This window comes from Episyrphus balteatus, chromosome 3 (genome assembly GCF_945859705.1).
Source record: "Episyrphus balteatus chromosome 3, idEpiBalt1.1, whole genome shotgun sequence".
In the NCBI taxonomy this organism is placed as follows: Eukaryota; Metazoa; Arthropoda; class Insecta; order Diptera; family Syrphidae; genus Episyrphus; species Episyrphus balteatus.
In genome coordinates, this window is record NC_079136.1 from 37,593,186 (window position 1) to 37,621,124 (window position 27,939).

General features: G+C 28.3%; 1 protein-coding gene across 2 annotated transcripts in view; it reads left to right on the forward strand.

Annotated features, from left to right (window-relative positions):
* The window catches only part of LOC129917193 (3-hydroxy-3-methylglutaryl-coenzyme A reductase), an 81,488-nt gene that overhangs the window by 27,997 nt on the left and 25,552 nt on the right, over positions 1 to 27,939 (forward strand). Inside the window, exon 2 of one of the 2 annotated variants that reach the window (XM_055997586.1) lies at positions 18,241 to 18,329. The exons of the other annotated variant lie outside the window; for it this stretch is intronic. The gene's annotated coding sequence lies outside the window, so the exon portion shown is untranslated. The remainder of the gene's footprint in view (positions 1 to 18,240; positions 18,330 to 27,939) is intronic. 2 annotated transcript variants of the gene reach the window in all.

The window sequence follows — 27,939 nt, forward strand, 5'->3', positions numbered from 1 at the left end:
TAAAAAAAATAAATGTTATAAACAAAAGGATGTCATTGTGTTTGCGTTTGGCATCCTCGTCTATTCAGACAGATAACGTGTAGGTCAGTGGGTTCTTGATTGTACCCTCTGTCTCTCTCTTTCAACTATCTATTTTCTTGATGATTAAAAATATCATAAGTAAAAAAGAGCAACTCTTATAAATTTCACTAAAAAAAATAATAAAGAGAATATAAAATGAATATAAAAAAAAAAACAAAGAACTGAAATCATTAACGTCCCCTCAGGCGTTACATTAAAAAGAAACTTAGAGAAGAAGAATACTTAAGATACAGAAGCAGAGTACTTTAAAAATACACTACTTTGATTGTGATAAAAAAGTATGCAACATAAAAAAAAGAAAGAAATTAAAGAAGAAAAAAATAACAATGACCTTGATTGTTAAAAAAAAATAATTTTTTTTTGATAAGGCATAAATGCATTTTTTTTGCAATTTCAAACTCAAAGTATAAAAAGATTAACGTGGAAAAGTAATATTTTTTAAGCTTTTGTTTTAACATTTAACGACAATTGATAGGAACTTGTCTACAATTATTTAATCTTTTTTTTTTTTGGAATGATATTTTTAGACTTTAAAATTTTTTTTAGAAATCTTAATTAAAAAATAAAATGAAAAAGATACAACAAAAAAGAAATTTTTAATAGCTTTTCTTCCGAGAAAACGAGTACCGTTGCTCTGATGGAACATAAATAGAAACAAATTCAATAAATTATTTATTTGATTTTTGGACTTCGAATCAGATCTTTTACACACTTAAAACTTAATAAAAATACAATAATTGTTTTCTTTTTTTTTTCAGGTAAATTGAAGGAATTTTCTTCGAAATGGATTGGAACTTTATTAAAACTGTAAATATCCTTTTGCATTGAAATTTCATATTAAAATTTCATCACAATACAAAGATCAGGATTTAGGAGTAAAACAATTTTTTTGTCTATATTCAGACATTTCAAACTGTATTGTCTTCAATGTTCAACCCATTTAAGCGTTTTTAATTATTTTAGAAAGATAACATTAAAAAATCTAGGATCCTCAAGAATTTTAAAAATACACTCTTTCTATATTTTTTCACATCGATTTAAGACATACACTTGCACGAAAATATTTAATTTTTAGTTTGTGTGTTTAAAGTATTTATTTCAATGAGGTACTTTTAATGAAAATCGGAAACGAAAAAAAATCATATTAACCTACCGTCTTTTTGGGGCTGAAACGAAATTAATCTCTTTGTTTTGTACTTAAATGTTCAAGTTTCTGCCTGGGTTATCGTTATCGTTAAATAAAAATTTCTCAAATCTAAAATAGATGTCAAAACTGAAAAAAAATGTAGAAATAAAATACACTAAAAAATACCAATTAAAATACACTCCCTCTCAAAACTAACGCACACTTTTTTCTTCCTTAGTTTTACCCCTGTATCTTATTTAAAATGGCTTTGAAATTCTTTGGTGTATTTTTTTTTGTGTTTGCTTGTTGTTTAGCAAGTCAAAAAAATGCTAAACTGCAACAGTATTATCAACTAAAAAAAAAAAAAATTTAGCAATTCAAGGTCTGAAAACTGATATTTTTTTTTTTTTAATGGAAGCAAGTGACAGTTCTTTCCAATAATTTTATTGAATACTTGGTATTGGGCACGTTCAAGAAATATTAGGGACAGGCAACGTCATTTTCTGAACGGAAATTTGAGTAAATTCCCTAAATTAGTTTGGATGTGATGTTATTGTCAAATTTCGAAATCTACTTTACAATTTATAGATCGCATGGGGCAGACACCAAATTTCACTTCATTTTAATAATGCACATTTTACTCGTTTTTCACACAAATAAATTTAATTCTGTTAACGAAATTCTATAATTAAAAACAATCAGACGTCATGTTGACGAAAAAAATTTCCTAAATGTTTAGGGAAAAATTTCTTGCCTAATTTTCCAATTAGCTTTCCAATAAAATTACCTAAATTGGAAGGATTTTTTTTGACAGTTGAAAAATCAGAGACCAAGAAATTACCTAAATATTTAGTCAGAAACTTTTCTGAACCTGTCCATTGTCTCCTCTAGCTCATATAACAACATGGAGTCCTCTGTACATTCAAATAATTAACTTTTGAAGGTTTTGGTGTAACACTTCTTTCATTGCAGTTTTCAGTTGATCAAGACTGCTTGGAGGTGGATTTTGGTCGCGAATGCATCTTTTCAATATTTCCTAGACATGTTCTATTGAATTCAAATCCGTATTTCTGTGTGGTCAATCCAAAGCTGGTAAATTAAAATCTTGAAGATATTCTCAAACCACTCTAGCATGCATTATCGTGCTTCATACTAAACTGTGGATCAAATCTAAGGGTAATTGGAACCGAATTGTGTTTGAGGACAACAGTCAAGTATTTTTACTCCGTATGTGTTGTAAAGCAGATTTTACTCCATGAACATTTATGACTCTTCTATAAAAGGTTCCCGGGTTAAGAGGCCGACTTCACCAACTTTCCCCAAATCTTTCCCACAAACATTTTATTCCATACCTTGAATTTAAGATCACAACTGTCTCATTTGAGAAAATAACTATGATACTGTGGCATAAAAAAATAGTAGAACTTTACTGTAAAATAAATATGATGTGCGTTAAATTAGAGCAGGAGTGATAATAGCTGCGTTCCTTTGGAAATATTTATCTACTTTTTAGTACTTAAAGCTGCTTTGAACTACTTTTTTAGTATAGCAAAGTAGATCAAAGTAGTTTTAAGTACTAAAAAGTAGATAAATATTTACAAAGGAACGCAGCTAATAAGTCTACAATGGTCGGAAAAAGTATTTTGACAAAATGAACATTTTTCTAACTGATGAGAATAATCTGTAACGGTTAAACATAAAATAAGGAAGTTGACGGTTATTTATTAAGTATGTTATGGTGAATCTCATGATGGTCAATGTCAGTCATATAGTTGGTATTATGCTTTGAGGCTGCATTTTTTGTATAAAAAGTACTAAATTTTGAGGGAAAAAAGTATTTTGACAAACGTTCTTTTTCAACGTTGGTAAGGTAAGGTAATGCATTTTACGTGTTTCAAGCACGTATACAACTGACAGACTTGTTAAGGCCCCATTTGTAAAAAATTGGGCAAAACGGCGTAACTTAACATTGAAATTAGTGCATCTTCTGTTGCAAGTCATAACTTCTGTGTGTCTGTTAAAAAATCTGTGGAGAACTGAATTTATCGCGGGAAACTAAAAATTACCAAATATACAAACACAAAAATATAATTATACTATTCAAAATTTACCACAAATGGACAAAAAATGAAAAAAATGCACTGAAAAAAATTGAAGCATTTTGAAGAATTCACTTTATCGCGGATTGACTCCAAAAAGTCTGAATTTGGAAATGCCATTCTTTCATCAAAAACCTTGTTAGCAAAACTACCCTTTGCATTGAGCTCAAAGAAGACAATTTTACCATGTTTATGGGAAGATAATACAGTATTTATCTCATAAAACAAAAATTGAAAAAAACTGAATTCTCAAAGGAACATATTGGTATGCTTCTTTCATTCAAAAACAAACTTTTATGGACCAGATTCTCACAAATTTCTATCTCAATGATCCGGGAAACGAAAAGGAACTGTTGAAGCTCCGTAAAAATTTGGTCAAGTTTGTTCCAGAAGCGAAAAGCACAACAAAATGTCCCTTTGAGAATTAAATTTTTTTTCGATTTTTGTTTTATGAGACAAATACTGTATTATCTTCCCATAAACATGGTAAAATTGTCTTCTTTGAGCTCAATGCAAAGGGTAGTTTTGCTAACAAGGTTTTTGATGAAAGAATGGTATTTCCAAATTCAGACTTTTTGGAGTCAATCCGCGATAAAGTGAATTCTTCAAAATGCTTCATTTTTTTTAAGTGCATTTTTTTCGTTTTTTGTCCATTTGTGGTAAAGTTTTAGTAGCATAATTATATTTTTGTGTTTGTATATTTGGTAATTTTTAGTTTCCCGCGATAAATTCAGCTCTCTACAGATTTTTTAACAGACACACAGAAACTATGACTTGCAACAGAAGATGCACCAATTTCAATGTTAATTTCCGCCGTTTTACCCAATTTTTTACAAATGGGGCCTTAACAAGTCTGTCAGTTGTATACGTGCTTGAAACACGTAAAATGCATTACCTTACCTTACCAACGTTGAAAAAGAACGTTTTTCAAAATACTTTTTTCCCTCAAAATTTAGTACTTTTTATACAAAAAATGCAGCCTCAAAGCATAATACCAACTATATGACTGACATTGACCATCATGAGATTCACCATAACATACTCAATAAATAACCGTCAACTTCCTTATTTTATGTTTAACCGTTACAGATTATTCTCATCAGTTAGAAAAATGTTCACTTTGTCAAAATACTTTTTCCGACTGTTGTATACTAAATTCTAAAACCTATACTTTAAATTAAATTTTAAATAATTTTTTTTATTAAATCAAAGCTGAATCTGAGGTTAAAATGTTAAAGTCCTTGCCTAGTAACTCTGAGAATCAAGTTCAATATGCAGGGTTTGCAGACTTCTTTGTATTTATTTTAAATTAAATTAAATTTAATAAATCTGCAAATTAACAAGTTTATTCTAAAACTGTTTTTGTGCCAAGGAATCAAACTTTTGAGATAAAATAAAACACCTCTTTTTTGCAAAACCAAAGAAAAATTAAAAGTTCTATGGGAAGACTGTGTACCATAGAAAAGGTTTTCATTGAATTTATACTTAAAATAAAATTAAAATCATTCCAAAAACTTTTTAATAATGCTAAATAATAACACAAAATTTCACTCAAAGTTTCGAACCCTTTTAATATTCAAGGACTTATTGGTCTCTCTTTTATAAAGTTGTCAAGATATACCTATAAAAATACTGCATAGCTATAGACAATTGAGTATTGTGTTTGCTTTTTTCTTTTACTTTTTTTTATTTGTTATTTTTACTTATTCTAACCCGAAATAGCTTCTTTTCCGGTTGAGTTAAAAAAAATCATTTTCGATGACACAATTTCCGGTTAAAGATTTTTTGTCTTTTGAGTTCCAAAAAAAAATGAAAAAAAAAATCTCCAAAACTAATTTTAAGTTCACAATTGAATGGGTTTTGTATGATGCCATTAAACACAAATGGAAATAAATCCTAAAAACGAAAATGTTCCTCTCAAAAAAAAAAGAAAAAAAATTAGACTCCCAAATTATGCAATTTTTTTTCTCATTTTCGACTAAAATAAGAAAAAAAAAAAAAAAATAAACTCCCACTATTGTTGTTGTCGTGATGCCATTCTTTCTAAACTTCACAGTATTACTGAATATTTACTTAAAAATTATTTATTTTTGTTTTGTATTTTTTTTTTGTTGTTCCTGTGGCAAATTCTGTTCACTTTCTGTTAAGAGATTCTCCTCTCCATTGAATTGAATTTTTTTCTTAATACATTCGTTCCATTTTAAGTAATTCATAGAATCGGTATGGTAATTCCGGAGGTTGGCAAAAAAAAAACCACCTCAGTACAAAAGGAATATAAATACAAAAAATACAATGTTAAACAAACCAAACAAAAAACGAAGATATTTACCTTTGGTTAGGAGATAAATTTAGAATTTTGTTGAGATGATGATGATGATGTGCTCACTCTATTAGCACTGTTTCTGTGCTGTTTTCCCTGGAAGAGGATTATGTGTATTTTAGAATAATTTCACCTTTACCTTCAGGTGTGCGGAAATTAATGCAATATTCCATAACAGCTTGGAGAGTGTCTCTGAATGTACTTCACAGAACAGATTTGGACTTACAAATAAGAGCTATAATAGTTGTTTAAACAATCATTCGATTTCAATATTTTATGGGTTGCCTAAAGGTTTTGTGTTTCTATTTAATTGAATAAACTTATTTGCTTATGAAAAATTTTCAATTGTTTGATATTCTTCATAATTATAAATTCAGATCGATAAATAAAGAGTTGAAGAATTAATAGGTTGTTAGTATTATTATCTAAGACCAATCGACCTATCTACCTACCTGCAACTTATCTGAAAACCAATCGCCAATTCTTCCGGATAACTTGACTGACTTTTATGGTCACTCAAGCTAAACAGTGTGCACAATCCATAACTTAAAAATTATTGCCAATAGTTATGGCTCAGGTTATGCAGATTTTCAACCGTGAAATGTGCGTAAAATATTGCGTTAAGTGACATAAAATTTGTAGGTTTGTACCATGAAGAAAGAAGAAAGAAAAGAAATGACAATAATAAAAGAGTATTCATATAAGTTTTGCAATATTACAAATTCAAACATTTTATATCAGTTTTGTATAGAATTAATTAATATTGATTGATTTTATATGTATTAATTTTATCGATCGATTAGTAGTATCGTTCAGTTTATTTTGGAATAAATTTAAAAATCATAACACATCGAATTATTATTTATTTAAATTGAACATAAAGTAATAAAATTACAAAATTACGAGGAATAATGGTGAGAACCAAAGATTTAACGTCTAGAAAATTAAAGATTTATGTGCTAGTTCAGATTTAGAGATTTAGAAAAAGAAGTACTTTCTTACTATTAAAAAAATCAGTAGTTTTGTAAGGTCACGCCCGTCAAAAATAAAGGTTATCGGTTGAGATTTATTTTTTATTTTTTGTGAATATCTTCGAAAGGTTGAGATTTTTACAAAAAAATAAATGGAAAACCTTTAACCGTTTTCGTACAAAATAAATCAAAATGGTTAATTCAAAGGAAAAAGTCTAATATCTCAAAAATGTCTTTATTTTGCAAAAATAAATATGAAAAGGATGTTTTTTCTTAGTTTATGTATAAAGTTCAACTAATAATAGACTCTCAAAGTTTTTTCACCCAAGATAATATCTCTTTCCGCTTAAAATAAAAATGAAAATTGTCCTTTTCACTGTGAGTTCAGTCGCTGGGACGACTAATGCAATTTTGAATATTTCAGGAGACCGATAGTCTAATATAATTGATTAATTTGCAGATGAGATTTTTTTTCCCTCAGCGATAAATCTCACTGGTTGACCGAAACATACAAAAATACAAAATAAAGGTTTCTCTCAGACCTTGACCGAAAATTTTCTTTTTTCTTTAAATAAAGGTTATTTTATGACTTTTTTTGAAAATGGCAAGTGTTATTTAAGAACCTTTCAAAAGGTTGAGATTTATTTCTGATCTCTGCCCGTAACAAACTAAATTGGGTTCTGATTTTTATGTGTCGATGAATGTTTCAAAGAAGACAAATTTAATTTGCATGCTAGATTTGGAGTTCAAAACATTTTAAAAGATATTTTTGTATTTTCGACAGAAAATTATACGTTTTTTTAAGTTTTTGTTCCTCTTTCAATTAAATTAAAAACATTCTAAGCAACCATAAATAAAAGTTCGTAGGATCCAGTCGTCCATTTCATTTTTAATAAGTAAGACACGTTTAAAAAAAGTAGTATGTACCTAAAATATTTCAAACATTAAAACAAAAACAATTGATATGCTTCTCTTAAAAAAAATTGTTATTGTTAAAAACTGCCCGTTTTTATAAAATTAATTTTAAAAGTTTATTTTATGTGAGAATAGTACCTAACGATTGAACATATGCTACAGAAACGTATTTTGAAGAAATTATCCCACATGTATTGATTTCAAAAAACGCCAAGACACAAAATATATTTGCACAGACCATAACTCCACACATTCGTAGACCTTTGAAAAGTTAGTCTATAACTCAGTTTTACCTTTTCAAAATAAACTATTCAATTTAAATTTAAAAATTTATATAAAATCGTCATCTCATGACACAATTAACTTAAACATTGATTTGCAATAAGCATCTTGTAATCTCTGAAACAGAACAAAACTACCTTCGATATCCAATATTAATTAAGAAAACTTTTATCCTTAGTTCTACACAAAAACAAAAAAAAACACCTCAAATCTAGAATTTCCAATCAAAGCAAAGCAAAACAAAAACACAATGGATTAATTTCCTAGCAACATCCAAAAGGCGGACACAAAAAGAACACAGCAATAATAATCGAAAAATGTTCCCAGAGTAAACATGAAATAGGATTTAAACACAAAAATTTACCTTTAGGAACTTTTCGAAACTATAATACTTCTTTCAACATAAATACCATCATAGTTAATCGAAAAGAGTTTTTTTTTTCTAAATCAACAAAAGGACAAAAAGGAATCCTTTCTGAGAGAGACCGTTCATTACAATAAAGAGAACAACTTGTATCATCATCATCAGTATAACTCGTCTTCATAACAACAACAAATATCGATTATTTGTACTGAATTCTAGCCAAACACTTTTGCCAAGAGGATGTTATGATGTTATGGGGGGTATATATAAGGTGTACACACAAAATGGCGACAAATGTGTCCCACACTGCATATTTCTCGATGTGTTTGTCTATCGTAATTACTCAAGAGGGAGATGTACATAATAATAGAATTGTTCCAAAACTTTAGATTCCATTATTCCAAGAGTCCACCTCACATATTCATTCATTCAAGTTAAGAGAATAGTTTTTTGTTTGAATATTCATATGTAGATACATTTAAAATATCCTTAGGCAAAGTGCTATGAAATTTAAAGATACACTCTAGATTACTTGATTGAGTGTATTTTCTTTTTGTGTGGTGTTAAATACTTTAACTTTAAGTGGGTCACTGTGGCGTATGCATAACGTTTTTTTTTTTTTCATTATTGCGGAGAAACTTACTTTTGATACATTTTCTTGTTTTAAAATACTCGAATATGACACAAAAAAAACTATGTACTATAGGTCAAGGATGAGCTTGGGTTGCCGAAATGCTAGCACAGAATGTACAAAAATTTAATGAGTTTTTCAATTTTCTTAAATTGGGTTCAGCTTTGACAAAATTTAAAAGCATCCTGCTTGTTTTAAATTTATTAATGTTATGATGACTTGAGGCATTTCTCACCACTTCTCATCAACTAATAATCCTGGATCCGATCACTTAGATCATCTTAAGTGTCATCCCAAAAAAAAATTTTTTGTGTTCATTTTATTCGGCAGTCTTACTCTTTAATTTCTTATTTTATCGAAAACAAGCGACTTTTGCTGAATTAAGATTTTCATTTTCTTGAGAATCAAAGTGCCAAACTCAACAAAAACATTGACCGATTGCTGCCATAAATAATAGTTTCATCTTCTAAACCTTAACTTTTTGAGAATATTTTCTGCAGACATATTCAATTTCATTATCAAGGAATAATTGATTGCAAAGGACAATAACAAATTTTATACCCTTAATAATGACTATATAGTAAGTGAAATATGGTTCCTGAGTAGGTTTTTGCTTGGAGTAAAGCATTATCTAAAAGCATGTATAATAAAAAGAGTGTATAAAATAATTAATATTTTATCTAGAGTTCCTCAGGAAAGTCATTTGGACCACTTTTGTTATTTATCCTTAGTCGCAAATCTAAAAAATCCAATTTTTTGTATATTTTTTAAGCCCTCATCCTTCTTGCAAAAGTTTCATGAGAGTTACGATTTTTTAAACTCTATTGATTCTCTGTACTATTTTACCATTTATTTTTTAAACGGTCATTAAGTGTGTGATTCTTAGTGTATTACAACATAAACAATCTTTAAAAAAAAAACAGGTCACATTCATATCTGCAGCAAGGATATTAAAAAAATATACATAATAATAAATTACATAGGTTTACCCTAGTTGGCTTGCTTATTTGGAAGGCCATCACACGACTATGAGAAGCCCTTAAAATTTACGCACTCAAAATGTCACCTTTTCTAGAATTAATGACATTAAAATGCGGTATATCAAAAAGAAACAAAAAAAAAACACATTTAAAAAGCTTATTTTTCACATAAATAAAATTGATTGATATCCAATACATTAATTTATGTATATGAAAACTTATATATCTATCATCATTTATTATTTCTATCAAATTGACAGCAACCTCTTCTCCTTTCTTCAACAAACTATTATTTAATTGTCATAAAAGTCAACAAGAAAAAAGATCAAATTCACAGTAGCATTTGTAAGCACACAAAACAAATCAATTCGATTCAATGTAATCAGTTTAATGACCTTACCGGTAGTGTAATTACCCCCAAAAGGTCAATAGTCATTTCCATCAATGAAGACCGCACTTACAAAGGTGTGATAAGGTTTATTGTATTACCTACCTATGCTTTGTATTTCAATCACTGGAACACATCAACATTATTTATATAAGAAACACGACCCAACTCATATAGTTTGTGGTTTTGGTTAATTAAGATGTGCGAGGCTTATATTTATGTAGGTAAGTAAATGTACCCAAAACTTTTAAATAGAACTTATTTTGAAAAGAATGAAAAGGAAACATTAGAAGCCTGAAGATGATATCTTTGTTTTGTTCAACAAACTGAAAGTGCTAATTAGAAGAATGTGGAGTTGGAAACAATACGGATCGAATTTGAAAATAAATTCCACTAGTTTTATTGATTTTTTCGGTTAGTAGAACGTAATGGGATTCTTGAGTATGTCTCAAGAGAGTGGCTTTCTCAAGTTCTCTACCGAAAATTTACTTTGAAAATTTTGACCAGTCAAAAGTCCTACTTCGCAGACCTGTCAATAATAAATAATTGATTTTTAAATACTGTGTGAGCAGATACTATGGGACAATTTAAGGAATTCCTTAGGCCGAAATGAATGAAAAGTATGCTTTTGATTTTGTTTTTGAATATTAACGACTAAAAGTTTTTAAATAAAAAAGTAATAATATCAGTTTGACTTTTTAAAACTTTCGATACATACCTAATTTGTATATCACAGAAGAATAGTTCTTGAAAACCGGTTAGATACTAAATTAATTTAATGCAAAAATTTGTTTCTATTTTTTTTTTTTAACAAAATAAATAAAATCGATTCACACATCTCTATAAACAAGTAGGAATTATTGTATTTCGGAGTTTTCCATAGTGTAAGGAATATTTTTTTAAGCATTAAATAAACAAAAACTGCTCTTGAATATATTAAAATATTTGCAAAATTTATTTAAAATTCTTAAAGTGGTTTTATTTCCTCAATTAAGAATATAGAATTGATTAAGATTATGTAAATTTTTGAAGTCCAGACAAAAACTAATAAATGTAGGTGTTTTTTTTTTTATTTAAATAAAAGTTCAAAGAACTTCTAGCTTAATAATTCATTAGTACAGGTCACACTTAGATGGCGCCAGGCGTTATGTTTGATGGTTTTTTTAAATTTTTTTTTTTATAATTTGTTTAAGCTTATTTAATACTGCATTAAAAAATATAAACAAATCTTTTCTTTGATACCAAACAAACGAGAAAGAAAGAAGAAATCATTTCCTAAAGACCTTAAATATATACATATCACTTAAAAGTGATTTCGGTTAGGTATAATTAAAAAAAAAAAAATACCGTTTTCTTGATTTCTAACTTTCTCCTATTTCAGCGAGCATTTAAATTTTCAAAAAACCACTGTGTGATTTTTTTAAAATATTTATTTCAATATTTATTTTCGAGCAAAACAATTTTTGAAAAAAAAAACATGGATGTATTTTAAATTGCTGGTATCTATCGAAACAACATACAAAAACCACTTTTCCAAACAGTTTTGTTTAAAACTCGTTGGCGCGTTTTTGTTTTTTTTTTTAGAGAAACTTTTCGCAGTTCTTTGAATTCACTAGAATAGTACCTAATTTTAGGTAATTAAAAAAATTTTAGAGTTTGTGTCTATTAAATGTTGTTCTAAGCAATAAACAAAGTCTAATGGCAATTTGTCCACCCATATTCGTTCCATATTTTTAAAATTACATATATATTAGGGTGGGTAAAAAAAAAATCGAAATTCGTTTTTTCAATTTTGTACTCCGAATTGCTAGATATCTCTAGAATATACACATCAAATATGAGCTCTTTATATTAATGGGAAGGTCCTCCGCTTCGCAATTTTCCATTTTTACATCAAGCTTCTACAAAAAAAAAAATCATTTTTTTATTAATTGACTTTTTAGCAAATTTTTTTACATAATCTTGTAGAAAATTGAACGCTCTACAAAAAAGCCTTATACACTTGATTAAATTATCTAACCGTTTAGTAGATATTTGAGGTCCAAAAATCGAGAAAGTCTTTGAAAATTCGTTTTTTGTTCTTAACTTTGTAACAAATTGAAAAATTATATTAATCAAACGCGCATGACATATTCTTGTAGGAAACAGTTTGCATCACAAAAAAGGTCTTGTTAACTTTTTTCATTAATCTAACCATTCTAAAGATATTCGAGGTCAAAGTTAAAAAAAATTATAAAAACAATTTTTACTTTTAAAAATTTTCCAATTCACTGAAACTTCATTATTTTCAAATTAACGAGATGTATTCTTGTAGGGGCTTAAACGTTCTACAAAAAGCTGATTTATAAGAAGTAAATTTCTGTCATTTTTTTACAATAAGAAATCAAACTATGTATGTCCAATATCAAAGGATTTAAACTTAACTAGTACAAAGTTAAAATGTATTTACCGGGTTCAGAAACCGAGAAGAAAGAGATGTAGGTAGTAAATAAAATTAAAATCCTCAATTTTTTATTTTTTTTTTTATTGTGTCTATGTTAGAATTTAAGTTAATTTTAAAAATTTTTCGAAACAAACAAATTTTGTAGTAAAATTTAATTTTCTATGAAAAGTGTCGTTACCATTTTAAAGTGAGACTTGATTTTCAAGTTAAATCAAAAAACTGAAAACCGTTTTCTTTGAAATACACCAATGGATTTAGTAGAATTTTTGGCTGTATTATATGTATAGAGCGATTTATGTGAATTGAGGATCACAGAGCTTTTTAATTATTGTAAAATAACTTAAAATGTATATTTGAAACTTTCAGATAGGTTCTATTTTAGATAAAAAAATTCTGACTGCCTCTTAAAGCTCATTCATTTTAGAAGAAGTACAAAACAAAACAAAAAATAAGACGTAAGGCTAATATTGTTTTTTTTTTCTATTAATCTTTAAACTAATACTAAAACTAACTATTTGATAACGAACACGACAAAGTCGTTAAGGGGGGAAATCCCTCTGGAATTTTTTTATTTTTGCATTATTTTTTTTTTTGCGTAATAAATTTATTTATCAACCGAAGAAACTATTTTCAGTGGTCTTAGCCTTAAATAAAGCCTCAAAAGTGCCTAGATAGTCCCGAAACCAATGCGCTCCGCACCTACCATAGTACGAAAACGAAAACTTTAAACGCATTTTTTTCGAAACGATTTTTTTTCCGCGCCGTGCAATGTAACTCAAAAACTAATGAAGCTATCGACTTGAAATTTGAAGCAAATTACTCCTTAAATCATTGGCCACAACATGAACCTAAAAGTTGAATAAAATTTGTACAGTAAATATTTTTTTTTTTAACTACTTCTTTGTAAAAAAAAAACATGTTTTTTTTTCGTTTTTTTGATTTCTAATTTTTATTTTTCATTTAAAAAAAATAAATTTAGGTTCATGCAATGCGTACTAATATCATCTAACGGAAAAAAATTTCCTTTTTGATTTAAGATGATTTCCTGGACCTGTAGATTGCACGGCGTCAACTTTGAAAGGCTCCAGAGCCGCCATTTTGTTATTTTTTCATTTCAAAAAATTTTTTTTCAATTCTTGATAATGTCAGTAATATCTTGTCTTTTTCCAAATTTCAATAAGTGCTTTCAGTTTTTCATAAAAAAATTGTGAAAAAGGTGTCGTCTGGAGGGATTTCCCCCCTTAAGTCGGTCCTTAGACTAAATGATTGTAATGTACCTAATATTTGAGTAGGTACTCGAATTCGTTTTTTTTTAAATACCATATAAAGGCGTTTCAATTAAATAATATACATACATAGATTATAAAATACTTTTTTAAAACTGCTGTACATACCAAATAATTTTCCCCCAGAAAAAACAAGTTTTAATGCAAATATAATAGTTTTTAACAGTTAGGAGACCTTGAAAACTTCAAAACTTTTCTACCGCGTGAACAAGAGCACGTAATTTTTTTTTTTGAATTAAAAAATCGCCGAAATGTATGTATTATTTCATATTTAAAAAATCAAAGAAATACACAGACTCCACTATTTTTCCCCCACCCACTTTATAATGAGGTGATTAATATAATATTAAACTATCAAAAGAAGTCTACATCTTTTGTATGCCTTTGAGATGTTATGAATGCGTTTGCATTTTTTTTTTTTGAGTGCGTGCTATCTCTGAAACAGCTTGATAATTCATATTAAATAATATCTATCTTGGTTGTAATGTCTATAACCCCCGCCATTGCCATCGCCATCAGCGCATCGTCTTCATCTATAAGATTGTATTTGTGAATCTCTGACGAAATTAATTTATTCGCAATTCTGGCTTTTGTGGTTTTATCGACGTTTTTGTGGTTTAACAGTAGGTTGAGGTAGGTATGTTAATAAGAATCAAACGGCATCGGTCTTGAAGATTCATTCTTGTTTTTTTTTTTTTTTTGTCTGTCCTCTTCTACACAAATTAATTAGGTATCTTATAGATACCGAACCGATACCTACTCGAATAGTGGCATTTCTTGAATAGTTTGGTTGGATGGTCGATCGGTTTGTCATCGAAAGCGTGCTATAGCCGCCGCCAGTTTGTCTCGTGAATTCAAGTGATTAGTGTCGTGGAGGCTGAAGTGTCGTGTGGTCGCAGCAGCGTTGCCATTGTTTGTCATATTCTTCTGGTCTTATGCAAAATATATATGAAACAAGAAAATATTAACAAAAAGGAATTAATTCATTGATTTCTTATGATTTTGACCGACCATAAAAAAAAAATGTGTGAAATATAAAATATTCATCGACATAATATCCGCTGGATTGTGTAATTTTTTTTGTGTTTTTTTTTTGTATTTTCAAAATATTACTCTACCGGAATAATAAAATACCCAACCAACATACATATAGATAAAAAGAAAGCGTTTCTCCTAGTTTTTTTTTTTTTGTTTGATTTTTTTTTTGTTTTTGTAATTTTGTTTGGAATAAAGATGAGAGATTTCGTGTGATGTGTTTTGTAAGTTGGCCTTGTTGAGAGTTTTTTTTTTTTATGTAACAAATCTTTTTTAAACAATATTTGAAATATTTACGCAGTAAAGTTTTTTTTGCTAACAACTGTTGGACAATTTATGGACTGTAAAAATTATGAAAAAGTTCATATTTTTTTTGTTATAAAATATAGTGATGAAGTGTAAATTTATTTTTATAGACATCACGTGTAAAGGAATGATTTAAGACCCTGAAAAGTGAGTTTTTGTTATAAGAAAATAAAAGATTTTTGGGTAGCCCTTTTTTAACTTAAAGTAATTTAACAAATGTAGTATTGTAATAGTGTAAATCCTACCTTTTGGGGCTGTTTTTTTTTTTAGATGCAGATTCAAGAAGTTATAATCTAAATGGCCCGAAAATAATGTGGTTTTCGGTGTTCCTGTTGCTTGCTTGGATAAAAAAAAAAAATAAAGTCAATTTGTATGCTTTCTTTTCTTAAAAGTTAAATATATTCCTAGAGATTTTAAAAGAGATAAATTGATTTTTAGCCTTCAAATGTTTTTATTTGTTATTAATTTTTTTACAAATAAAATTTTTGAATCTAAATTTTTTTTTTATAATTTAAATTTTTGAAAACAGTACCTAAATGATTTTTTTTAGCTTCAGTTTAATAGTTGATTAAAATTAAGAAAGAAAATTTTTATTTTTGTATGATTGGAAATGAAGCATTATAGAAAAAAAACGCATGAATGGGTTGCACGTGCATTTATGGGTCAAAATCATGGAGGTGGGAAATTTCGATGACCGAATTCTTAAAAAATCAACTTTGTTTTATGATAATTATTATTATAATTATTCGCTTTAGCCATAATTTGTCGGTTTATGAACGGACAGAGCACAAAAATGTATATTTTTCACTTTACCGCAAAACCCCAAAAATTAGTACTAGAAAAACGTTCCTCGAAATGGTGGTAATCTCTTCAAAACGACTTTAGGGGTATAGAAATAGTATCAATGTGAATGATACTTTATTATATTAAGGTAGTAGGTCCTAAATTAATTAAATATAACTTTATTTCTTAAGACAGAGACCGATTTCTACAAAAAAAATGCTTTTATGCACCTCCGAAACACTTAGGCCATAAGTATTTTTTTCTTTTGTTTTCTTGTAACTTTTTTGTTAAAAGTGTATATTACAGCCATACTTAGATAGATTGCTGAGTAAAAATACCCAAAAAATGCATAATTATGAGTTTTAGACTGCATTATTTATTCAGATTCTAAGAGCGTTCCCGGAAATGATGTTTTGACCTTAATTTATTTTAATTTTTTATGTCACAAAGTTAAACGAAATATTTTTGAGATTATATTGCAGTGGCCTTGATTTTTGATCATAATATCACCAAAAAATTAAAATTTCAATCTAACTATAGGTACCCCAAAACAAGCGTTCCCGAAATGACGGTTAATTGATGTACGCTACTTAAAAATGAAACTAAAACTTGCTTCTTACATACATTTTATATATTTATCCATAAAAATAAGCGTGGAATGATAAATCTATATAAAATCAAATTTAAAAACTGCTTGCAGCACAATTTGTACGTTAGATGATTAAAATATTGATACATTAAGAAATGTTGGTTTTATGCGTCATTTTTCTTGGGACAATGTATAAAAAATAACAAAACTCAATTTTTTTGTAAGAGATGTACCAACTTATAAAAAGTATTGTGTATATGTAGTATTTAGAAAAGAAATACTTAAAAATAATTGACTTTAATGTGTTTTTAAGTCATTTTAATTATCAGTTTTTGAGTTATGGACATGTCCGGGAACGCTGTTTTTGGGTATATAAGATGCAATAAAAAAGAAATTTAAACTTTTCTAACCGAAACAAATATATTCGTAGATGCGTGCCTACTATTTTAATTGGTAAATGAGAAAAAAACTTTAAATAAATGTTATTTTGATTTAAAAAAATGCCTGGACATCAAATTTTCCACCTCCATAATTTTGACCCTTATACTTGCTCTTATGGTAAATGTAGCTCTAATGTTAAAGTTCTTTATGAAAATTTTTGGGGAATAATTAATTTGATTTTTTAAGAAATTTCAAAAAAAAAAAAATATATAAGTATAAATATAAAAAAAATTGAGAATCGGTAGAGCCGGTTTTAAAAAAATTATAAATGCATTTTCAAAATATTTTATAAAAGTTTCCAAAGTTGAAATTAAAACGAAACATATTGCAATTTGAATTCAATTGAGCAAAGTTTTGTTGTTTGTTTATTTCTCTTTACCTATATCTTCGTAAAAATAATAGATTTTAACTGTATGTGTCGTTAAAAAAAATGGTCAAGAAAACATGCCTTCTTTGGTACAAATTAACCTTTCTCCCCTCCATCTGAAGAAAAACCATACTTACATCACTAGAAAAAAATACGTAAATTTTAAGAAGGAACATAAAATTTTTTTAAGAAGATTTAAAAAGAATTCAAAATTTAGTCAAGCTTCTTAATTCCTACTATTAGAACGCCCAGATGCGCCTTTAGTCTACTAAATATGAGCTTAAATTCTTCTTAGAAGAATGTTAAAAAAGCATTAAAATGTTTAATTCCTTCTTTAAGTTATTCTTGTGCGGCATTTTATAGTACCCACATTATTATTTTACGAATTATTAGTTTTTGTTATTTATTGAATAAAGCTTTAAAAAGGGAACAATTTCGATGAAACGTATTATTTAAAACGTAGCTGTACCTAGGCAATCTAAAAATTCTTAGCAAAAAATTTCTACCGAATGCCCCATCCATATGAATCGGTCCAAATATAAGAATTTATGCAAAAATTATAAATTCTACCTTTAAACCTCATGGCTTGAGTTTTTCAATGACGAATTTGAAAACAGCAGTAGAGTAGACGTATGTCGTTAGCAAAAAGCGACACGTTTCTAACTTTATATGATTTGCAAAGGACGTCCGACGATATATTAATCTAAATTTCTGGTATAAACAAAAAAACAAATAATTATAAAATTATAAAATATCACCGATCAATTTGAGGTTTTTCTTTTTAAATTTTATCAAAATATTTTGACTGATATTTAATTTTCTTTTTTTTTCAGGTATATCATTGTTCAAGTTCAGTTTAAAACTACCTACCCTAAAAATGATCATATGTGAATGGGCTACCTAAATCTTAATAGCTATTAAGGTAAAATCTATAAATAATATTATTTTATTTAACAACAAAAATTAAAAACAATAATGCTTTTAATGGTCTAATTGTACTGCAATGTGTAGTATTGGACAAAACCATTATTATGATTTATTTTTATTATTTCAAACTGTAATTAATTGTTTATTGACTAATATAAAAAGTGAACTTTTTAAATGTCAGTTAACTGGACTGTCTACTGTTGTGAAGTTGATCAATTGAGTTTGGAACAAATTAAAAATTTAATTTATTCAAATTGACAAACATAAAAGTAAAAGAAGATGTGTAAAATTTAATTATTTTGTTTTTCTGTTTTTATTGTGTGGAAAAATTAAAGTTAACGCATTACCAATTTTGTTATTTCATTTAATAATAACTCACCTTCGATTTTACTAAAGATATAGAATAGAATACTTGAATTCAAAAAGTGAAATCATTAAGTTGCTGGTTAGTACTGGCCTGAAAGATTTAATTTGAATCAAAGAACTCTTCAGACAATCTTGAAATTCCTTAAGATTTTTAATCTTATAATGTTATTTGTAGTTTTTTTTTTAATAATAATTTAAACATATTGACATTGAAGTTGAAACAAACAAAATAAAACAACAATAAAACTCATTTTAGAACATTCTTGAGACGTTGTCTGTCCAAATAACCATGAAATAGTCCATAAGGAAGTATCAAAGATTTGCATACAAAAATAAAGATGAACAAGCTTTTTTTGTCTTTGAAGTTTGTCACTTAAAAAAAAAAGTAAATATGTTTCAAAACAAAATTATTATAAAAATAATTATGTAAACAAAATTTCAAGGCTAACTAATAGACAAGTCAGGCCATCCCACTTTCTATTTTATTATTTGATTAAAAAAGATAAACAAACTTCATATAACACCTATTTTTTTGTCCATAAGATTTTATTTGCATAAAATATTAACTTAGCGACAAAAAGAAAAACAAAATTATTTTGATTCTGTCTGTCAGCTATGTATGTAGGTAAAATTCCACATATTTTATAATCTGATTTATCAAAAATTAACCACAACCAAGGAATATTTTTCATTTATAAAAGGATACTGTAGCCGCAAGTTGAAAGTGTCTTATGATTAATTAAACAAGAAAATGTTTGAATTTGTAGGTATCCCTAATTTAATTTCGTATTAAATTAAACACTTGTCAAACAAAAAGCCTAAGCAATAAACAGACCACAATCTTGGTTTTCTTTTTGGTCACACTGAAGTCTGAAGATACTTTTAATTTAGTACTCGTTGTCTATAAAATTGTTATTGTACCTGTCAAAACATTTAATCATTTTCAACGAATTAAATAAATTTTAAATCGAGCTGAAAATGCAAAAACTTAATTTAAATCTAATTTAAAAGAGTTTGGTTGAGATAAACAAAGCTGAAAGACGTGTCTCTGCCATTGCAACGAGTTCCTCAGGGATGGATTCTAGAACCAACACTCTTTTATGTGCTTATCGAAAAATTATCTTTTTGCTTTTCATATGTATCAATGCACTTTTTTCTGATAATTTATCTGCTAGACTTTTTATGTCTCAACGAATACAAATATTTGTCAAACAAATGCCTGTTATAGACTCTGCTAACTCTCAAATTATTGAATTGGGTTGGAAAGATTGAGTTCAGTGTTAAAGCAGTTGGTTTTTTTTATAAAAATGTTATATGAGGACTCTATGAAGGCAAAGCTACGCAAATCTAAAAAAAATAGCAAACACTGTTATTTTTTTGAAAATTTATTTTGAATCCCCTTAAAAACTTTCCGTCACAACAGGATCTTAAAAATATGGATTGTGACTTGAAATCAAAAACTAAATAACGCCAATTAAGTATTTTCGTCACATAACTTACGTTGCTTATGTTTTAATTTGGCAAAGAATTTTGACACTTACTTGATTTTTTTGTTGGGCGCCATTTTAGCATTACTTATATATGAAAGTGAAAACATAAAATTTAAATTAATACAAATTAAAAATGTAACAAATCAATTCGATTGTCACTTAGATACATTTTCAAACTATAAATTTGACAACAAAAAAAATTCACAATAGTTTCGTTTTGTGTCAACAACCGACATTTTTCAAAACTCAAATTTTAACTCAACTCACGTCCAATCACAAAAATAGTAACAAAAATAAATCAATAAAATTCATACAACTCAAAAAATCACTTGATTCATTTCTAATATACTAGATTGCTTAAGTGATATGTCTGAAATAATAACACACGGTGTCAGTGTCAGTATACGTCTTTGTACGTATTTAAATGACGTACTCTTACTCTCAAAAATAGACGCCATTACAATAAAGTATAAAGATTGGAAATTCCCATTTATTTATGGATTGTTGGCATTCAGTCGCATCTCGCATGTCACTGCTCTAGAATATCAATTTTGTCTGTGATGTCTGCTGAATATGGTGACAATTTGGCTATCTCATTCGACAATGAAGACGGTCTTCTCTGAATTTGATTCGTGTGATTCATCAAATTCTCGATTATCATTTCTGGATTCTGGGTAACACACATAAAAATTGATGAGCAAAAATTACGCCAGCAAAATAATGAATTATTATAAATAACAAAATTGTCCTTCTTCGTCTTTTTGTACTGAGAAGTTTTTCTTTGATCGGCGAATAAAAATAATGACTTGACATTAATGAAAATCATCATCTGTTCAATGTAGTCGCGAGTCGAGTGGATTCAAGTGAATCTCCATTTTCATGATCATGTTTTATTTTTTTTTTTTATCGTAAATGGAAGCATTTTAATTGAGGCATGTCAGCTTTGTGTTTTTGAAAATACTTTTTACTTTACTCGAAAGAAAAACTCTTCTTTGGCACAGTTTCCGTTGGTAAAAGAATTTTGTTAAAAAAAACGAAGTCGAATAAAATTCAGACTGCGAGACGGTATTTTTCGACAAAGTTCCATTTGAATGAAGTGCGAACAAGATTTTTCGCGCTGCGTGGCAATGTTTGAAATTTGTCTTCTTCGGGCAGAAGATTATCGGAAGCTTGAGTGATTTATAATAGTCTGATGTGGATAATTTTATTATCATCACACAGCTGTGGGATTTGTGTGAGAGATGTTCAATGTGCATGATATTAGTGATGATTGCTAAACTTATCTCTCGAGAAGTATGATGTCATGCTGATTGTTTGGAATATTATCTGATTTTCTGGCGGAAAATTTGTTTCGAGGAAAATTAGTGTCTGTTTGTTTGCCTGAATTTGAACTAGTCTGTTACTTGAGATATTAGTATCTCAGCACGTATGTATACCTTCGTAGAGTAATGTATATTAACAACTCCATGGTTGGTTAATTTTACAGCAAAACATTGTGAGTGTTCAATGTAAAATTCTGACGAATTTATTTAACTTGATGCTTTTGATAGTTACTTGTATTTATTGGCCGTAGGAATCATCTATTTTTTTTTTAGAATAACCAACAACGGCAAGGATCATGCGAAAAACTTTGGTTTTTCTGTTTCAATACGAAGGAAAAGGGTGCTTTAGAAGCTGCTGTATAGATTTGTTCACGCTTTTTTTTTAATGTTAATTCGAAGTAGTTTCATTTCATCCGAAGCTACTACAAGTATGTAAAAAGCGATTCGGCGGCGGACAGTGGTGCAGTTCATGTTTTATAGCTGCGAAAATCATTTACATTTACATCTTCTATTCAAAATTGCGTATTCAAAGTGGCGGCTAAATTTGTATTGTTTCGTCAAACCAAAATAAATAGATTTTGATATTCTTAACTCTAATCCGATGTTTAAAAAAAACCTATGGCATAAAGTTTCGAACATAAAAACACATTTTGAAGTTGATAAAGGTACATATCTCAAAAACAATAAGTATTACATTTTTTTGCTTTCGGATTCGATTTAAAAATATCAAGGCTCAAGATTTTCGTTGACAAACAAATTATTCATGCTAATTTCGTTCAATATACGATGTACCCATGTACCTAAATTTTTGTTTGCCAACGTAATTTTGATCTCAAAAGATTTATTTTATGCTCTAACTAACAGCTTTTCCAAATTTTTTTCTAAAATAGTTACTGGTACCGAGTTATTTGATGAAATTCACTTTGGTGCATCTTTAATTCAAAATATTGGATCGAAATCTCTCTTTATGTCAAAAATAGTAGTTTTCATAAGATTAAAAACCGTACCGCTTGTGAGAAAAACAATATTTAAAAAAAATCTATTAAAATATAACTGACAATTATTCGAACTTTTATAAGCTTTACACCGGTCAGAAAACAAAAAAATAGTAAATAAAAATTTGTAAACGTAAAATTTAGAAAGGTCAGGCCTATATAAGCTTTTGTGAATCATTTTTATAATACTTCATTTAAAAAACACCTGCGTTCTCATTGATTGACAGTTTAATGAATTAATCAAATCAATGCAATCAAAAATTACAACCCCAATTATATGCACACTGATTGACGTGGAACAATTAATTTGATATTACAAACAACAAATCATAAGTGTGCTGATTTTTTTAAAAGATATCCGTTAGATAACTTTCATTGACGCCCAAACTTTTTTATTAGTATCCATAAAGCATTTTACTATGCCTAACCCTCGTAAACTATTTATTCTTTACACTAACAGAATTCTAATAAGTTTAATTTACTCTCTCTCTATAACAATACCATATTACATTGTATGCAGATGTGGCAACCCTTTGTTTTTAATTGGTTCTTCCGATCAATATCGATCAATATTCATCATCATTATCATCATCACCATCATCATCTAATTGTGAAACCATTGCACACAATCTAACAATAAATATTCATTCTATTTGTTTAAGTTTTAGTTGAATTATTTATAGTTTCACCACACAACCAAAGAGTAAAGTATTCATTTATAGTTTTTCCAGATTTATATCGAAAAAGTCGAAAAATAAACTCTTTGGCGCAATTAAATTGTTGATTTCGAACGCAAATTATTGTGCTGACCGTCAAAAGTCCATATTATCTTCTTCTCCTTACATTTGTGCAGCCTCTTAGTCTTGACCATGACCAGAACACACGCCTAGGTAAAGAGTTATCGATCTGACTCTTGACTTTGGCTGTACGCTGTGATATTTTATTGCTTACAATACTGACGATTGAAGTTTTCCAGTGAAAATAATTTTTTTTTTTAGGAATATTAATTATTTTTTTAATCTTATTCATTCTCATTTGGCCAACAATTTTTTTTAATGAATGTTTACACAATAAGAAAATCTCTTAAATTTGGCGATCGAAATCGTTTGATGAACATTACAGCTGAAATGCACCTGCAATGAAAGTATAAACAGTTAAAATCTATTGATATATTCAGGGCTGGATTTGTCAATAAACACAAGCCGTAAAGAGACGCATCTTCATCTAGATACCCACTAGATGAAGATTAAACTAAAATGTATGCTCATTCCAAATTCCGAAAATAATTCAAAGAAAAAAAAATGTCGAGATTGCTATGTTCTATTTTATAACAACAAATGTCGAAGTACTAATTCCCTCTACTGCCGAAATTAGTTTTGATTACCAACAAAAATTACTCTTTGCAGTCTTCTAATTTACATGCAATTTTTTTCGAAAATTTCTTCGACGAAAATCAGTCGCAAAATAAGTCATGACTTAATACTAATCAAATATTTTTTGGAACGGCTTTTTTGATTTAGTAATTTTTCCTTAGTGGCATAGCTGATTTCAATCAAAATTTTTATACAGAAACATACAAATTCTACAAAATTTCGATAAAAAAAACACATTTTTGGATTTTTAAAAAATATTTAAAAACTTTTTTTGAAAACGGGTTTATGAATTTTATCGATATTTCATTTTTATGTGTTGAATAATATTTTCCTACAATGGCAAACCAATTTTTTTTTTGAAAAATGTTAGAAAATTTTTATATACAGTGGCGACAAAATAAATAGCACATGTACCCTAAAATTTCTAAAATGAAAGTTTTTCGCACTTTTTTAACTTAAAAGAGCTGTTTTATTAATGAGGAAGTAAGAACACAGATATATTTGGTTTATTAAAAAAGAAATTAAGTACATTGAATTCTTTAACAAAAAATAACAACTAAATCATTAATACAGCTCAAGTTTTTTAGGACAAAATAAATAGCACACTTCCTAAAAACAAAAACAAATTAACAAAAATGTTAACACAGTTAAAAGAAAATAACTAGTATTTGGTTGGGTAACCCTTATTATTTATCACAGCATAAAACCAGCGGTTAATAGACGTAACAAGACTCCGAAATCGTTCAAAAGGTACTGAGTACCAAGCTCGTCGAAATTCCTGCCAAAGTTTGTCCAAATTTGAGGTATCAGACCTGTTAATCGCTTTTCCCACGTCACTCTACAAGTCCTCAATAGGATTCAGATCTGGGGACTGGCTTGGCAATTCCATAATACCGATTTTTTGGACGGATAGCAATTGTTTCACAGACTTAGTCTTATGTTTTGGATCGTTATCCTGTAGAAATGTCCACTTTAAAGGCATTTCCTTCTCAGTAAAAGGTAGAACAGTGTCCCTTAGGATTTTCTTGTACTTAAGGTGGTCCATAATACCCTCTATCCAATGAAATGGCCCCACACCATGCCAAGAAAAACATCCCCAAACAAGAATACTAGCCCCACCATCCTTAACAGTCTATATTTTATACTGCGGGTCACATTTCAACTGCCCCACGCGGGGAATTTCCGTATGGGGCATTTGGAAATGCCCCCTATGGGGCATAAGAGGCATTTCCAAATGCCCCATACGGAAATTCCCCGCGTGGGGCAGTTGAAATGTGACCCGCAGCTGTTGTGGTTAAGAAAAGAACAAATAGATAAAGCTCAGCAAAAGTTTTTAATTCATTTAAATTAATTTTTATTTTATGTTTTTTTTTTAATTCACTCAGTTTGTTTATTTTTTTTAATTACTTTCAGTAGCCTTTTTTATGAAATAAAACTTATTTTTTTTATGAAAATAAACTGGGCTAAGAAGGACAAAAAATTAATACTCACACGGTTAAAAATTCTGGAGTATTTTTTAATATTTTTTGGGTTACATATAGGTCTACATCAGAAATGTATTAAAATTGAATACATGACAAGTATTAAAATTTTTATTTAATACAAAATGTATTAAAATTTAATATAGTTGTATTAAAAAATAATACAGTTTATATTAGAATTGAATACCAAATGTATTAAATTACTAGTATTGCATATTAAAATTTAATCTTTTTATATTAATTTCTAATAACAATTTTATTAAAAGATTATACAAAATATTTCAATTTAATACCAAAAGTATTTAAAATTAATAAAATGTATTCTTTTCCTCAATTCATTACTGAAAATAAATACTAATAATAAATAATATAATAATGGTGATATTATTTTCTCTAGTTTATCTGTTTCACAAACTGTGGCATGTAAAATCTTACTGCCGATCAAAATTCATCTGCAATGTATGCATTTTGCTTCGAAAAAAACAAAGCGCTTTAAAATTAGTACAAATTTACATTTTCTAATTTCATTTTTTTTTTTTATAGAAAAGGTACCTCAAACAATGGATTTTTTCTGGCTGCTGGCGTCGTTTGATTAAAATTTAATATTATTGTATTTCCATTTAATACTTTTTATATTAGTTTTTAATAAATTTGTATTACATTTTAATACAATTATATTAAAGTGTAATACAATTTATATTAAAATACAATCATATTAAAATGTAATACAATATATTAAAATGTAATACAAAAATATTTAAATCTAGTACAGCGGTATTAAAATTCAATACAAGATTAGAATTTAACCCACGGAGATTATTTTCTAATAATTTTTGTATTACAAGTAGTAAACTTAATACTTAAATATTGAAATTTAATACAAAAAAGATTAAAAATAATTTTAATATTTTGGAAGTATTAAAATGTAATATTTTTTCTATTGAAAATTGCTTTAATACAAGAGCTGTATTAAAAAATACTACAGAATTTTTAACCGTCCATTAACGTGTTTTTTTGACTTAAATGATATGAAAGTGTAAAAAACAACTTAAAAAACGAAGAAAATTGTGTTTGATGCAAAATTGTGGAAAAACGGTTGTCCGCAGAAAAAAAAGTTTTGAGACAAACTTAAACTGTAATAAATTCTTGATTGGTTGTAAAAAAAACTTTCAAATCAAACTTAGTTTGGCGGAGATAAGGCCATTTAAAGGACAAGAGAGCAAAAATCATAAAAACCGTGGTAACTCGAAAACGGGACAAAAACGAGAAAATTACCTCTTAAGTTTTTCGACTTAAAATGACCTCAGGAATCCATGGTTTTCATTTGGGGCGGTGACGGTGGGACACCCTGTATAATAATCATTTTTATCAAAAAAAACACCGACTTCCATGAAACTGGGTTTTATGGTTTTTTTCATAGAAATTGAAATGGGACCACACTGCAGGCAAACAGCTTTCCAATACAAAAAGAATTAACAAAATTAGTTCACTCAGTCCAAAGTTGTGAGGTAACAAACATAAAAAAAAAACTAAAAAAATAAAGTACAGACGCAAAAGATTAAATTTGCCATGTCAGGATGATTTTTTTAAAATGTTCTCCAATTTTCTTACCATAATTCATATACCTAAATCGATTGCGATTCGACGGGCGTCTTGTTTAACAAATTCAACTTAAACACAAGTTCTTAAAAGGCATTTGTAAAACTTTTAAAAATAAATTTCGCAGTACAACGTGAATTTTGAAAAACAAACCGAAAATTCCAAAAAAACCTAATCGTTAAACAATTCCACCTAAAAACCTGGCCTAACATCATTTCGATTTGATTCTACGAATTTATTTTGTCTCATTTTAGTCCGACTCTGGGAACACAGTTAACACAAAAAAAAATAAAATACATCACACATATCGATTCAACGAAATATACAAAATGTGCCGGAGGAAAAATATTGAAATTCCAATCATGTTCGCCGAGGGAGTGCGCGAACGAATTTGCGCAATTCCTTTGATACTCTTAAATTTTTATTTTTATTTTCATTAAAAACAAGACAGATGGAGCGGGCGGGCGCCCGCCAGCCATAGAATCTAGCCGGGTAAGGGATTTCTTCGTTCGTATACATAAAATGTCACTTGTAACTGTCAAAGGTAAAAAGGAAGTTAACATTGCAGACGTAGTCTAAACGACTTGAATAGAATACATATTATCTGAATTAAGAGAATAAACATCTCGCTTAGCGACGAACTTTGTGCGAGATCGCAAACAAATGCGAATCTTTGAGGTGAATCCCAATTAGAATTATTGGAATTAGCGCATGCCAGACAGGTGCAAGGCAAAGGAATGATGTTGCGCACGAATCTACTTTGCGCACTCTCTGCGGTGGTGGCCAAAGATACTATTTTTTGTTTATTTTTTTATATTTTAGTATAGTTTCAATTTGTTTGTTAATTTTATTTGGTTGATGTGCTTATTTAATTTCGGAGATAGATACACAATCAGTATTCCTGATTATTTCCAATGATTCATCATCCATCTATGATTGTTGTCATTGCGAACAACACATAAATAAGCGGTCAGTTGGG